Here is a 12,646-nt window from a genome sequence, read left to right on the forward strand (position 1 = left end):
TGATATTAATTGTCATCGATGCTGTTTTGCCATCAGAAGCCATTGATTTTGTTGTGCTGTTTTAGGTCATTTGTGCTATTATGCTGTTAATGGTCATAAATGCTGTTCTACCTTTAATTGCCACTGATAGTTTTCTACCATTAATGAACATCAGTGCTATTCTACTATAAATGGTCATTGGTGCTGCTCTTCTCTTAATGGTTAATGACATTGTGCTACCATTAATGGCCATCACAGCTGTGCTGCCACCTTCATGTGCACTATGTCACTCAAGAATTAAAGTTAGGTATTTAGAGTTGCTGGCTTGGATAAAAGTGCCCACTATCTATGTATCCATCATCTGTCCCAAATATGGACCCAGCTGATGTCTTTCAGGATTGTGTTTTTTGTTGGTTTTGGTGCTTTATCCATTTGGTTACTGATGGATGGGTAACTGCTCAGAAATTCAGATGAACTGGTCTGCAATAGCTGTTATGGTGGACACTGTTTCAAGGAATACTGTTTTCAAGACAACATGCGATGAATACTCTTATTACTTCTACAAAAATCTGTAGGACCATGAAACACTACCAGAGGTAATGCCATACATGGCTATATAATGACAGGTCTGAGGCTTTCCTGGTTGTGTAGAACAGACCGTAATTGTGTGGTATAAGACCACTTATTGTCTTGAGTGCAGTATGGAGCTTATCTGGTAAATGCATGGGCAAAGGCTGCATTCTAATGTCTTGGAAGGTAGTTATTGCCCTTGGTATTAAGCCATGGCCACTGTGCAATGCAGGTAGGTGCAGCAAACACACACACACACACACACACACACACACACACACACACACACACACACACACACACACACACACCTCTCAACTGTCCAGATTTTCACAGAATGTTCAGATTTTTGCCTCATATTTTTGGCCTGTTCCTCATAAAATTTGTGTTTTTTTTTTTTTGGCAAATCAGCAAGGAATGAAGTCACTAAATAATAACATCCATTTAACTTTCAGAGTTTGTATCCTTCATGAAATGTATACTAACAAAAATCCTGTTATTCTAGCACATTTGTAAGTTTTTAAGAGCAATATTTAAAATCTGTCGATATTTTTGGGCCTTTGTCCTCCCATTGTTTCAGGCATTGTCCAGATTTGCACACACACCTCATAGTCTCTCCACATCTGAGCATGTCTGCATTTATCTGATAATATTAGGAGGATGTGACAAATTTTCTTATGTTTTTGAGAACTGAATGAAGCAGCTTTTTTAAAAAAAATAATAAATAACATTTTTACTAGGGGTCATAGTTTCCATGCAGACTGAGACTCTCTACTGTTGCTCATTTAATTGTTAGCAGCTCAGGGATTACTGCATCTCAAGGAAAATGCAAGTCCTCTAATGTAGTTTCTCTGCATGTCATTTTTCTGGTTCCCTAACAGAAGTTTGAGATCTGTAATTGTGAGTCCTGTTACTTTGAAAAATAAAAGATTTAAAGTGTTCTTGCAAGAGACCCAGATGTGGGTGATGTGGCCCTTACCCATGTAACCTTACACACACACAAACACACACGCACACACACACACACACACACACACACACACACACACACACACACACACACACACACACACACACACACACACACACACACACACACACACACACACACACACTCTTTCAAAGTAAAATACACTGGAAAATGAAGTTATGAAAGGATGTGCAACTGTTTTTTTGTGGGGGGCAATTCCTCTTACAACCCCACATCACTGCTAGGTTAATATACTAACTCTGACATTACCCAATACTGGAAAAAGTGAAATAACCTGACCTCAGTATTCTGCAATCTCATTATAGTCAGCTGTTTGATAACATACTGTCCCTTTCATGTGCTTGTTATTTGATCACTGAGCAAACTTCAGTGACATATGGAGACATATAAAGTGTGAAGGTTGGTTTGAGACAAATGGGCAGTTATTTGAGTCTGCTTTGTGACTTAAAACTCATAATTAGAGTAACAAATGAAGTTCAGAAAAGAAATGCAGTTCTTATCAAAATAGTTTGTGGTCCAACACAAATTCACCTTTCAGGCAGGCTTTTTCACAATATAGCAAACTCTTATGCTTAGATGCAATGTTCATTTCTAAATAGGACTCTGTTACAGTAGCTATCTAGAAAGACCACCAGCTAGCAGAGTAAATTTCTAGACACCTTCAACTTCAGTTTCAGCAACAAGGAACAACAAAACAGCTTTACCTTCTTTCCATGGCAAAATAAATCTAGCCGGCTTCTTTTCTCAAGGGTGAGGTCCCTACAATCATAAGGGCACCCTCTGCTGTATATAACTTCTGCTGTATTCCTCCCCTGATCATTCTCAGACTTAAAAGTCATGAATCTGCTGTTTGGTAGGACACTATACTTTAAATATCCTTCTTTGCAACTGTCTCACTACTTTCAACAACCTTACTTGTTTTTAGGTTATTCTCCTTAAAGGGATCATCTACGACCTGCTATCCGACCCTTCTAGGCTAGCACATTTATGGGGACCAGACAATTAAATGCTATGTCACCTTCCTCAGTAAATCAGTGCCCAGTGAAATAGCTTTTGGTTGGTGTCCTTGTGTTAGAATCAATATTCATGACAGCATGATCTGTGATCAGAACCAACTCTTCCAAATAGGTCATGCTTCAGGATGGTGTGTCCACTTAGTAGTGAAACATGTCCTACCTATAGCTGACTAGCATTTCCTCCAATTACTAAGCAACTTAGTAATATCACAAATGGGGTGTTCCTACCCGCTCCATATTCTGAGACAAAAAAGACCCATGCCTAACTCTGAGGCATTTGTATGTATTCACAACTGTTTAAAAAGTTAGGAGTGATGAGTATAGACTTTGAGTATATTATATTCTTTAGGAGTGTAAAGACATTTGCTTACCTTTCCCCTTTAGTGGTGCCTTACTTTTGTGATGTCAGTCAGGGACAAGCAATAGTGGCAAAATCAGAAAAAACTTTTGATAATAGCTAGTCAGGCCAAAAAAGATTTCACTTGCTTTTTAGTGGTTGGTATGTACAAATTTTGCAATGCTTCCACCTTTTCATTTTGTGATTTCAAAGGGTATCAGCTATCCCTAACTTGCACTTAGTTTTATTAGCTGTATGTCCAGCCTGTTGTCGAGTTTAAAAAAAGCTTGACTTTGAAGACATGGCTCTCCCAATATCGTTCATGAAAGCTGCTCAAAATCTGGTGTGGGGCTTAAAGACTTTGTCCATCAGCCTATTGAATCACGTGCATCAAAAAATAACACATTCTAGTGTATTTTCCAATAGCCTTTGGTTAAGTCTAAGGTGGAGAGGAACCTAGCCTTAGCGGGTTTCTCAGTCAGTGCACCCACTCATGGCATTAGGATATTAAATCTAGTAGGTTTAGGCACCAGTACAAAAGGACTATGTTACTCAATCTGGGATTCTTCTATAACACCAAGTTTAAGCCTGTTTTGTACTTCATCCCTAACTGCTTGCTGATGGGTCTCTGGTATACAATATTTCTGAGTATGATTTCTTTACTTCCAGTTTATTCTGACTTCAGGACATGCTTCAGGAATCTTAGCTTCCCCAGCAAGCATTCTTATTAACACAACTGCTGTATAAGTTTCTGTCCGTGGTTATAGAAAAAAAAATTGTGATATAGCTTCTGTTCTTCTTGTTCTCAGTTGTTTCTCCTTATAATTTGCCTCATATACTTTCAGTATCACTTTCAAAGGGCTTTGCCACTTTGCCTGCCCTGGGTAGTAATACAAGAGCCTTGCATCTTGCTTTGAGTTCTTTCAGATGAGCATTTTTGTAATGTATTCTCTGCCCACTAAACCCTCATCTGATGCATATTTTTCTAATGGCATCATAGTTCTTATAATGCCCTCTAGGCCAAAAAAATACCCTACTATCCTATACAGACAGAAAACATATTCCACACTTCTATTAGTTAATCATTCAGCATTGTCACACTCCATCAATATACCCTCGTGCAGAGTTTGTTAAACAGGTGACTGACTAGTATTAACAGTTCTTAGTGGCATAGTACTGCTGGTGTTAATTGTACAACACCTGGCTATATGTTCTTCTCTACAGCACTTAAAACAAATTGGTTCATATAATGACTGATTTTTCTTAGGGGTACAGAAGCATACTTATGTGGAAGCTTGTAACTATATCTTTGTGGATGTACAAGCCGGACTTACAATCTCTAACTTCACTTAATAACAAACACTCTGCTGCAAAAAACAATTGTTCAAAAGAGGGAAGGTCACACTGAGTTACACACATTCTTGTACTTCTAAAGAATGCCCTGTTAAAACTTATTTACAGCCAACTTTCCCAAATTTTACGTATATTACCTGCAGTTTCAAAATATGTAACAAATCTGACATTTCAGCTGTCATTGGTTTGCCCATAAAAATGTCTAGTTACAAAATTTACAGGACTGTGCTTCAGGGTAACCTCCAGTCTTTCAAAAAATCAGTTTCTTTAGTTTATGGTAATCATGGACATCAGAGTTTTTCAAATCCATGTAGGTATTCTGGGGTTCTTCAGTTATGTGTGATGACAGAATTCTGTCCCACTCTGTCCATGGCCAGCTTTCTCTAGCTGCATACTTTTTAAAAGTAGCTAGGTAAACCTTTCCTCAAGACCAAGCTTCTTTTGGTTTTTCAGAAACACTGGCCACCCTAGGAGGTGAAAGGCTAGTTAACTAGGTAGGAAATCTATTGCGGCAGGTTTAGCACATTTCTTTCTTTTAGACTGATTAAATGTTGGTCAGTTGGTTGCACTTGTGTCCTGAAAACTGACCATGAGTTGTTGAGTTCATTGGTCATCTGCAAAGATAGCCTCTGATCAGCTGGTGCCCTAGGCAAAAGGTCTCCATAGCACCCCTCCCAACACCACCCGGTGCCCCGATCCTGGTCTACCTACACCATCCAGATTACTGGAAAAGCACCCCTGTTAAAGTGATGCCCTAGGTGGCCGCCTAGTTGGCCTATGCCTAAGGCCGGCTATGGTCATTGGCCTCACTTCTCTCTTAAAGGGCAGCAGTAGAGATTACTAGCACTTCACACATCATCTCTGTTTTTGTCAGTGCTCAATATCCACAGTCAGTATACGTAAGAGGTGGTCTCTCACTCTGATCCAGGAGCACGCAGAGTAATTAACAAGATTATTAATAAAGTAAGGAGTCCTTGTGTAATTTGTTATTCTGCAGACTGCATCTTAGGCACACACTATTGCATCATAGTGCCACCATCACTTTTTTTTAGATTAAAAGTTTATGTAAGCAACATTACTCTAAGACTCTGGACAAAGACAAAGGAAAAACATGGATCATACTTCTCCCTTTGCCTCACATTTTTGGCATTTTCTTCATAAAATTTGTAGTTTTCTGTCAAATTGTTGAGAACTGGTCAATAAATAATAACATACATATGGGTTTCAAAATTCTTTTCCTTCAGAAAATGCTGTTTTTTTATTGTTTTAATCATGGTTTATTTTTCTGAGTTGGGGACACATAATTTTGCATCTTGCTCTTGTCACATTTAATGCTGAGTGTTAAAATAAAAAAATATTTATGTAAGACCATGCTATTTATTTTGACAAATATTTACAGATTTGATCAATAACATGAGACAAGATTTGGACTACATCTATGTATTTAATTTTATTTTACTTGTACATGTGTTGACCAAGTAGGTACACTGTTCTGAGGACCCTATTCAGGCATGACCTAGGTCATGAGGCAAAATAATATAGCAATTACAAAAAAGTATGACGGCAAGGCAATTTGAAGCAGCAATTACAAACAAGTAACAATACAAGGCAAATATAATAAATTAATAAAGCAAGTCATTGCGGAAAAAAAAGAATTTTTATTTCTGCAATATAGAAATCATATTGACAATAATTAGGTCCACGTCAACAATATTTATATAATAAAATGAAATAAACTGAATACATAGGAAGGTATGGTATACAGTAAGCAGAAGAGTATTTATAATAAGCTTGTATATTAGTAATAAAGTGACAGAGGTAATGACGGAGATGCAATGGAGATGAGGCAACATTAGAGTTACTAGACCTATTAAGTAATGGTATGAGGAGAAATTAAAATTATAAGAGGGGGCAGGGCAGTAACATTGAGCCTAGGGTTAAGAAGACAATAAGCAATATAATGAGATAGTGAAATTTAAGTAGTGAAATAAGTGGCTACAGCAGAGCTGTATGTTACTGTAAAGTGTTGAGAGTAACATTAGAGGTTGTCCTGTGATGTATGTAACTGTATAGTGGAGAAAGTACACAGGGAAGAAAGGGTGAACAAAGCCAGGGGACATAATGGAGATAGGAGAAGTAAGAGAGGCAGATTGAGGGAAAGGAGTAAAGAGAAAGCAAGTGATATATATGCTTTGGTAGAGAGGAGGAGTAAGTGTGATAGGGAATGGTGAAGGAGTAAAGAGAAATCTGTGCGATATGTAAGGATTGGAAGGTATTGCATTACTTAGATGGGATCTATATATATATATATATATATATATATATATATATATATATATATATATATATATATATATATTGTGAGTGAGCTATTGACCTATATTTAGGGAGAGGCTTGAGTGTTAATGTAACCTGAATGGATGAGGTTATGTTTTGGAGTATGCAATGTAATGTATCCATCCTTAATTTGATTATCTATGATTATCAAAGCAGTGACATAGCCTAGAGTAGCTGGTGTCAAGTTTATTTAGTAAGTTCTTCAGAGAGGTGACTGATCTAATATTGTCAATAATTTGTCAGTGGTTGTATGGCCTAGTAAGGGGTTAGAGTCTATAGTTCTTAAAGAGTATGAATGTTTCCTAAAATTAGTGAGTTCTTGAGAGGTGCACAGTAGTGATTATTTAGGAATCTAAATGTTAGAAGGTAGTGTGAACCTTGGTTCTAAATGATTGTCACCATGTAAAAAATGTGAAAAAGAGGTTGTAGATGGATGTTAGAATTATTGACAGAAAAGAAGCTCTGCTCTCCACTGAGAGCCAGTTGCACTTATTTGTAGTAACAGAGTGGTGTTCATGGGTGGGAAAGAGATGTATGTATGTTTGGTGAGAATGTAGTAATAACAGAGGGAGGGCATATCTGAACCTGAACAGTAATGCATTAACAGCAGTGCCAGTGGCACAACAGGTAGCACACTGACTTTTATACAGAAGGCTGTGGGTTCTATTTCTACACTAGGTAGATCAAAAGCTGACGTGTATGGGATAAGGGGGGTAGCACAAGTGGATGTAAAAGATCTCACTGCACCTATCAAAAAGAGTAGTGGTACTTTATTAATATTTACATTTATTTTATAGTGTATAAAAATAAATCAATTATTTACACACTCATTTTTACATTCATACTTAAAATTATTTGCAAGTTATTTTTTTATATTTACCTTCTATCCCCACAATCTTTCTTCCACAACCATCTTCTTATTTCAGCTAATACATCAGCCCATTCCATTTTCTTGTTATATAACAAATTCTCACATTTTTTTCCATAGTACCCATATTGTCATGAACATTAATCAATATCACATTTCTTTTTTAAATCCCTCCATCATTATTCATTTTTAAACTTTTCCCAAAATTCATTTATTCTTTTTGTAATAAAAATGTTTTGTTGTTTTTTTTCATTACAGTCAACTCATTTTCTCGCCTCCATTACCTTATAGCTCATATTCCCTTTCAACAGTAACTTGTCTAATAAAATTCTCCAGAAAAAAATCCTCTGCTTCATAAACATGTCAAAACTTTTAATTCTATCTTTTATTGCATTTCTTCGTATTAATTCTTTCCATGAGTGCACCATTTTTTTCTAGAATCATATTCTACTATTATTTTCTTTTCCCATTGATTTCCCTTACCTTTTAACTTCTATAATTGCATTTTTTTTTCCATCCTGTCCCTTTTTTTCATTTTTTCTGTTCTTCCTTCCTATACATTTTTATCTTTTTCATACAGCATATTGCCTATCATTTCTTTTTGTCTTTCTTTTACCTTTCTCATAACCAAAATAAATGCATCATTTTTTCTCAATGTAACTTTTTAATATTGAACAAATGGTGATAATGTTTTGTAGATAACAATGTTTTGTATTTTATGTAAAGTTGTCTTGCATGGTTTTATATTACATGGAGCTTTTCTCCCTGGGCCTCTGCTGAAAATGGACCACGTCCAGTCAGACCATCCCAGTTAACAAATATAAAATAAATAAATAAATAATAAATGAAATAAAATAAAGGCTAAGTTAACCACTGGATTTTTAAATTAAAAGCACCTGTTTCCTTTTTTATTATAAAGTATCTATCTTCTTACCAGGTTCATCCTTGAGCTCCAAATGATGTTAAAAGACTCCCTAGTAACTTTTCTGTTTGAGTTAGAAACATATATATTCTACAAAAATATACAATTTTTCGTAAAACTTAAGTATTCAGCATATATGTCTTTTTCTGAAATGGTAATTAAAAACTTTTACATCAAGCCTACAATCTTTAATTTGTTACAGTATTTCTGTCCATTAACTATTACACTTTCACACTCACTAAAGTCCACTCTCACAATCTTTGCTTCCCTTCTTGTGAAATATATTCCATTTTTTTAATCTCACCAAATCACTTGCACTTCATTTTGTTTAACTGTAGGCCATTTTAACCCTTTCTATCATTATTGCAACCTCACTTAACCATCTCTTGTTTTTTGTTATTAGAACTAAATTATCTGCCATACATATTGGTAATGTAACATTTCCTTTGGTTTCACATCTTCCCGCCCTCATTTTGTAAAAGCACGTCTGTACTACTGCATTACTAATACAAATAAGACTATACTCATTTGCATCCCTGTTTTAATTCTCTCTTAATATGCATTTCATCCCGTCTATCCATTTATCATAACTTTCACCCATGAATTTTCATAACATTTCTTCATTACATTATTTTTTTTCTCCTATACCATATGCCTCTAAAATCTGCGACATGGCTTCATGGCTCACTTTATCAAATGATTTAGCATTATGTCACATCCAATCAGCCATAGTTTTGCCTTGTTTTTTTAGTTTTCTAGTTGTTTAGTATTTTTGTTAGCATTTTAGTTACAGCCAATCAGTCTTACTTTTTTTATTTTCTTTCAGTATAATCTCTACTACCACTTTCACTATAATTAACATTATTTCTTCTCTCTTCCTTTTATACCATAAATTCCTTCTCCTGCTACCTCATTCAAAAATTTCTCTAACTTTTTTAGTATTTTCAAAAATATTTTCTACTTAGTATTCTCTAGTGTTATAGACCGCAATTGTTTTTAATTTTTTTAAACTTTAATACTCTGCCATATATGTCTTCTTCCATTATACTAATCATTATATTAATAACATTATATTAATCTTCATCCATTTATTTAATCCATCCATCCATCCTCAAACTCTTTTCCCATTTTTGCACTTGGGATTATCCACTTGTTTAATATATTTTTTTAAAAAACTTCTCATATTTATTTATTCATTTCCTAATATGCCTAATGTATGCCATTTAATTCTGCTGTTGATTCATTCTTACCTTCTTTTATCACATGTTCTGTTTTTTCTATTATATTATTTTCTTAAAAAAAATTTACTTTTTTAGATATATTTTTCACTTTCAATTCTTCTTGCCCATCCATTTCCTCTTTTTCATACATTTTGTCTACAAAACTTTCTATTACCTCCATAATACCTTTTTGTTTGTATTTATTATTTCTATTGTCATCTAAGATAGCATCCATTCTGCCTACTGTCATTTGCACTTCTTTTCCTAAATACGGGGAAACCACTTCTTTCTTTCATATTAGAAAAAAAATCTTTACCTATATAGCATCATTTTCTATTTTTCTGCATTGTTTTCATACATCTGTTTTTCTATTCACCTTATTTTGTCACTTCTTTTTTTCTGTTTTATTTCTCAGAATTCAGTAAAATTTCTTTATATTACATCTTATTTCTCTTTATTCTTATTTTCACCTCTAAATATATTTTTATACTTCTGCTTATATACTACCCACCGCTGTGTCCATTTTTTATAAAATGGTATCATTGTCATATGACCTTTCCATAATATTTCTTTCTCTCTCTGTGTCTTATAATTTCTTCCTCCATTTTAAACTCTGCATTTAATCTATTTATCCTTTCCCTCCTTTATTGTTTCACTGTCTTCCCCTACCATAGCCCAAATTCAAGTATTTTTTTTCCCTTTTCTTTCCTCAGGTTACAATTAAAAATCTCATACCATCACCACTGGCATACTTACTAACACATTTATTTTTATTTCTTCAAGCAACTGTTTTCTGTCTATCATATTAGTGTATGCATAAATCACTATTAATCTTATGCTTTTATCTCATTCTTATATCACATATCACTACCCTTCCAGGTTCAATTATTGTTACATCTAAAGTTCTTAATTCTTATTTTTTTATAAGAATTATTGTTTCAGAATAGGTGTCATTTTTTAGTTGTAGTCTTAAGCTCTAAAATATGTAGCCTTGAAATGGTGCTACAGCATTTGTTTCAGTCTTAGTCATGAATTTTCCAGCAAACTGAAGCTTTGAAATGTCACCTCACAAACGTTTTCAGCTACCAAATTAATTAATGTCTTTAATGTTAAATCCTAGTGGCAAAATAATGCTACCCATTATGTCATACCTGTTCACACTGCCATCAGCTGTACTTTTTTATTCTTACCACTGGTCATTTTCTTTGTGGCTGTTGAGAAACTGCAACTGTTTGTGTCTTCTCTGTTCCTTCTTCCATTTTTCCTTGCCTTGCAGCATCTTCATAACCTCTTCTTTCTTATAACAAAAACTCTGCTGCAGAGGTTAACTCTGATAACTGGCTACTCCACCAGCTGGGAATGCCTTCACTGCTTTCCCTTCAACATCAGTTGTCTGTGTTTCCAGTTTTTTAGTTTCTTCTTCCTGTAAAATTCTTTGCATTGTGTCACTCCATCTAGCTTCAAGTAAGTTTTCTCTTGTTCCCCACTCCAGCTCTGATGCACTCTCCTCCATCATGGGATTCCTCAAACTGCAATAGCAGCCCTCTAGTGCCACCTAGCAGCTCCAGAGAGTGATTCACTTCCTCTCCTTCAAAGACTAGTGGAAGTTCCCTGATGCCCTGGCTAAATTTCCCCTAACAGTATAAATAAGACCACAGGTCTCCCATGAAAAGTGATTATTAGCCTAGTGGGACTAATTTGATCAGAAAAAGATAAATAAACTAAATACATATATAGTTTTACTAGCTTCTATTGAAGCAGATAAGAAATTTTGTAGGTGACTTGAAGTTGGGTGAGTATTTTTTGAGTATAAGTTTCAATTTGGGGCTGAAATCTAAGAGTTTAGTCTATCATCAGCCCAGATATTGTTGTTGTATGACATATGTTGAAAATAGATCTATTACCACCTGTAACATGACATTCTATAACAATATAATAACAGCTATGAATGAAAAATTGTGCTGTGTTATGATTTATATAGATTTAACCTCAGCATTTGACAGGGTCATGCACAAAACACTGATCAATAAATTAGTACAACTAGGTATTGATATACTGTTGATAAGATTGATTGCTTCATGGCTTACAAATAGGACATGGCAAGTATCACACACCAACTGGACAGGTGAAATCCTTGGTTACAGTCAAGGTGTCCCACAGGGCTCTGTACTAGGCCCTTACTTGTTTAGATTTTATCTTTCAGACCTTACTTTTTCATCTGAGGTGTTCTACAGTCTATATGCTGATGACCTGAAAATGGGTAAACTGATTACAAGTGTTACAGATAAAGCATGTCTGCAAAATAATTTGACTAAATTGACCATTTGGGCACAAGATAATAATATGTTGATAAATACATCAAAAACTAAGCATATGAGATTTGGGAGACATAAACTGAAAGGTAAATATTTAATACAGCACACAGTGATTGAAACTGTAGACTCATTTAAGGACCTGGGTATATGGGTAGATTCAGCTATGAGTTTTTCTAATCATATCAACCAATTGGCTAATGATAGTTATAGAACTATAGGTTGTATAAAAAGATTTATAAAGTCTAGGAAATCAAACATAATGAAGTCATTGTTTGTTAGTTATGTTAGACCCAAACTTGAGTATGGAATAACAATATGGAAACCCTATAGGAAAACAAGCATGAATAAACTGGGAAGAGTACAGCTGAAATATACTAAGGGCATCCATGGGTGTGAAAATCTAAGTTATTATGAAAGACTAAAATATCTGAACTTGTGCAGTGTCTCTTACAGATATTTAAGAGGAGATCTTATTCAGGTATATAAGGCATTTAGGGACAACTACCTCTGGAAATGTCTGGGGTTATCAAAAAGTACTAGAGAATCGTCAGATAACCTATGCAGAAGATTCTATAGGAATGAGAAATGCACTAATTGGTTCTCTGACAGAGTATCTGATGCTTGGAACAGACTACCAAATTACATTAAAGCAAGTATTAGTTTAGATATTTTTAAGAACAGCCTGGACATTTATTATGGGAACAAGTTTTTTTGGCATATTGGCAAGCTAGAAGGGTT

This window comes from Protopterus annectens, chromosome 12.part0 (genome assembly GCF_019279795.1).
Source record: "Protopterus annectens isolate FY-2018-M chromosome 12.part0, PAN1.0, whole genome shotgun sequence".
NCBI lineage: Eukaryota > Metazoa > Chordata > Ceratodontiformes > Protopteridae > Protopterus > Protopterus annectens.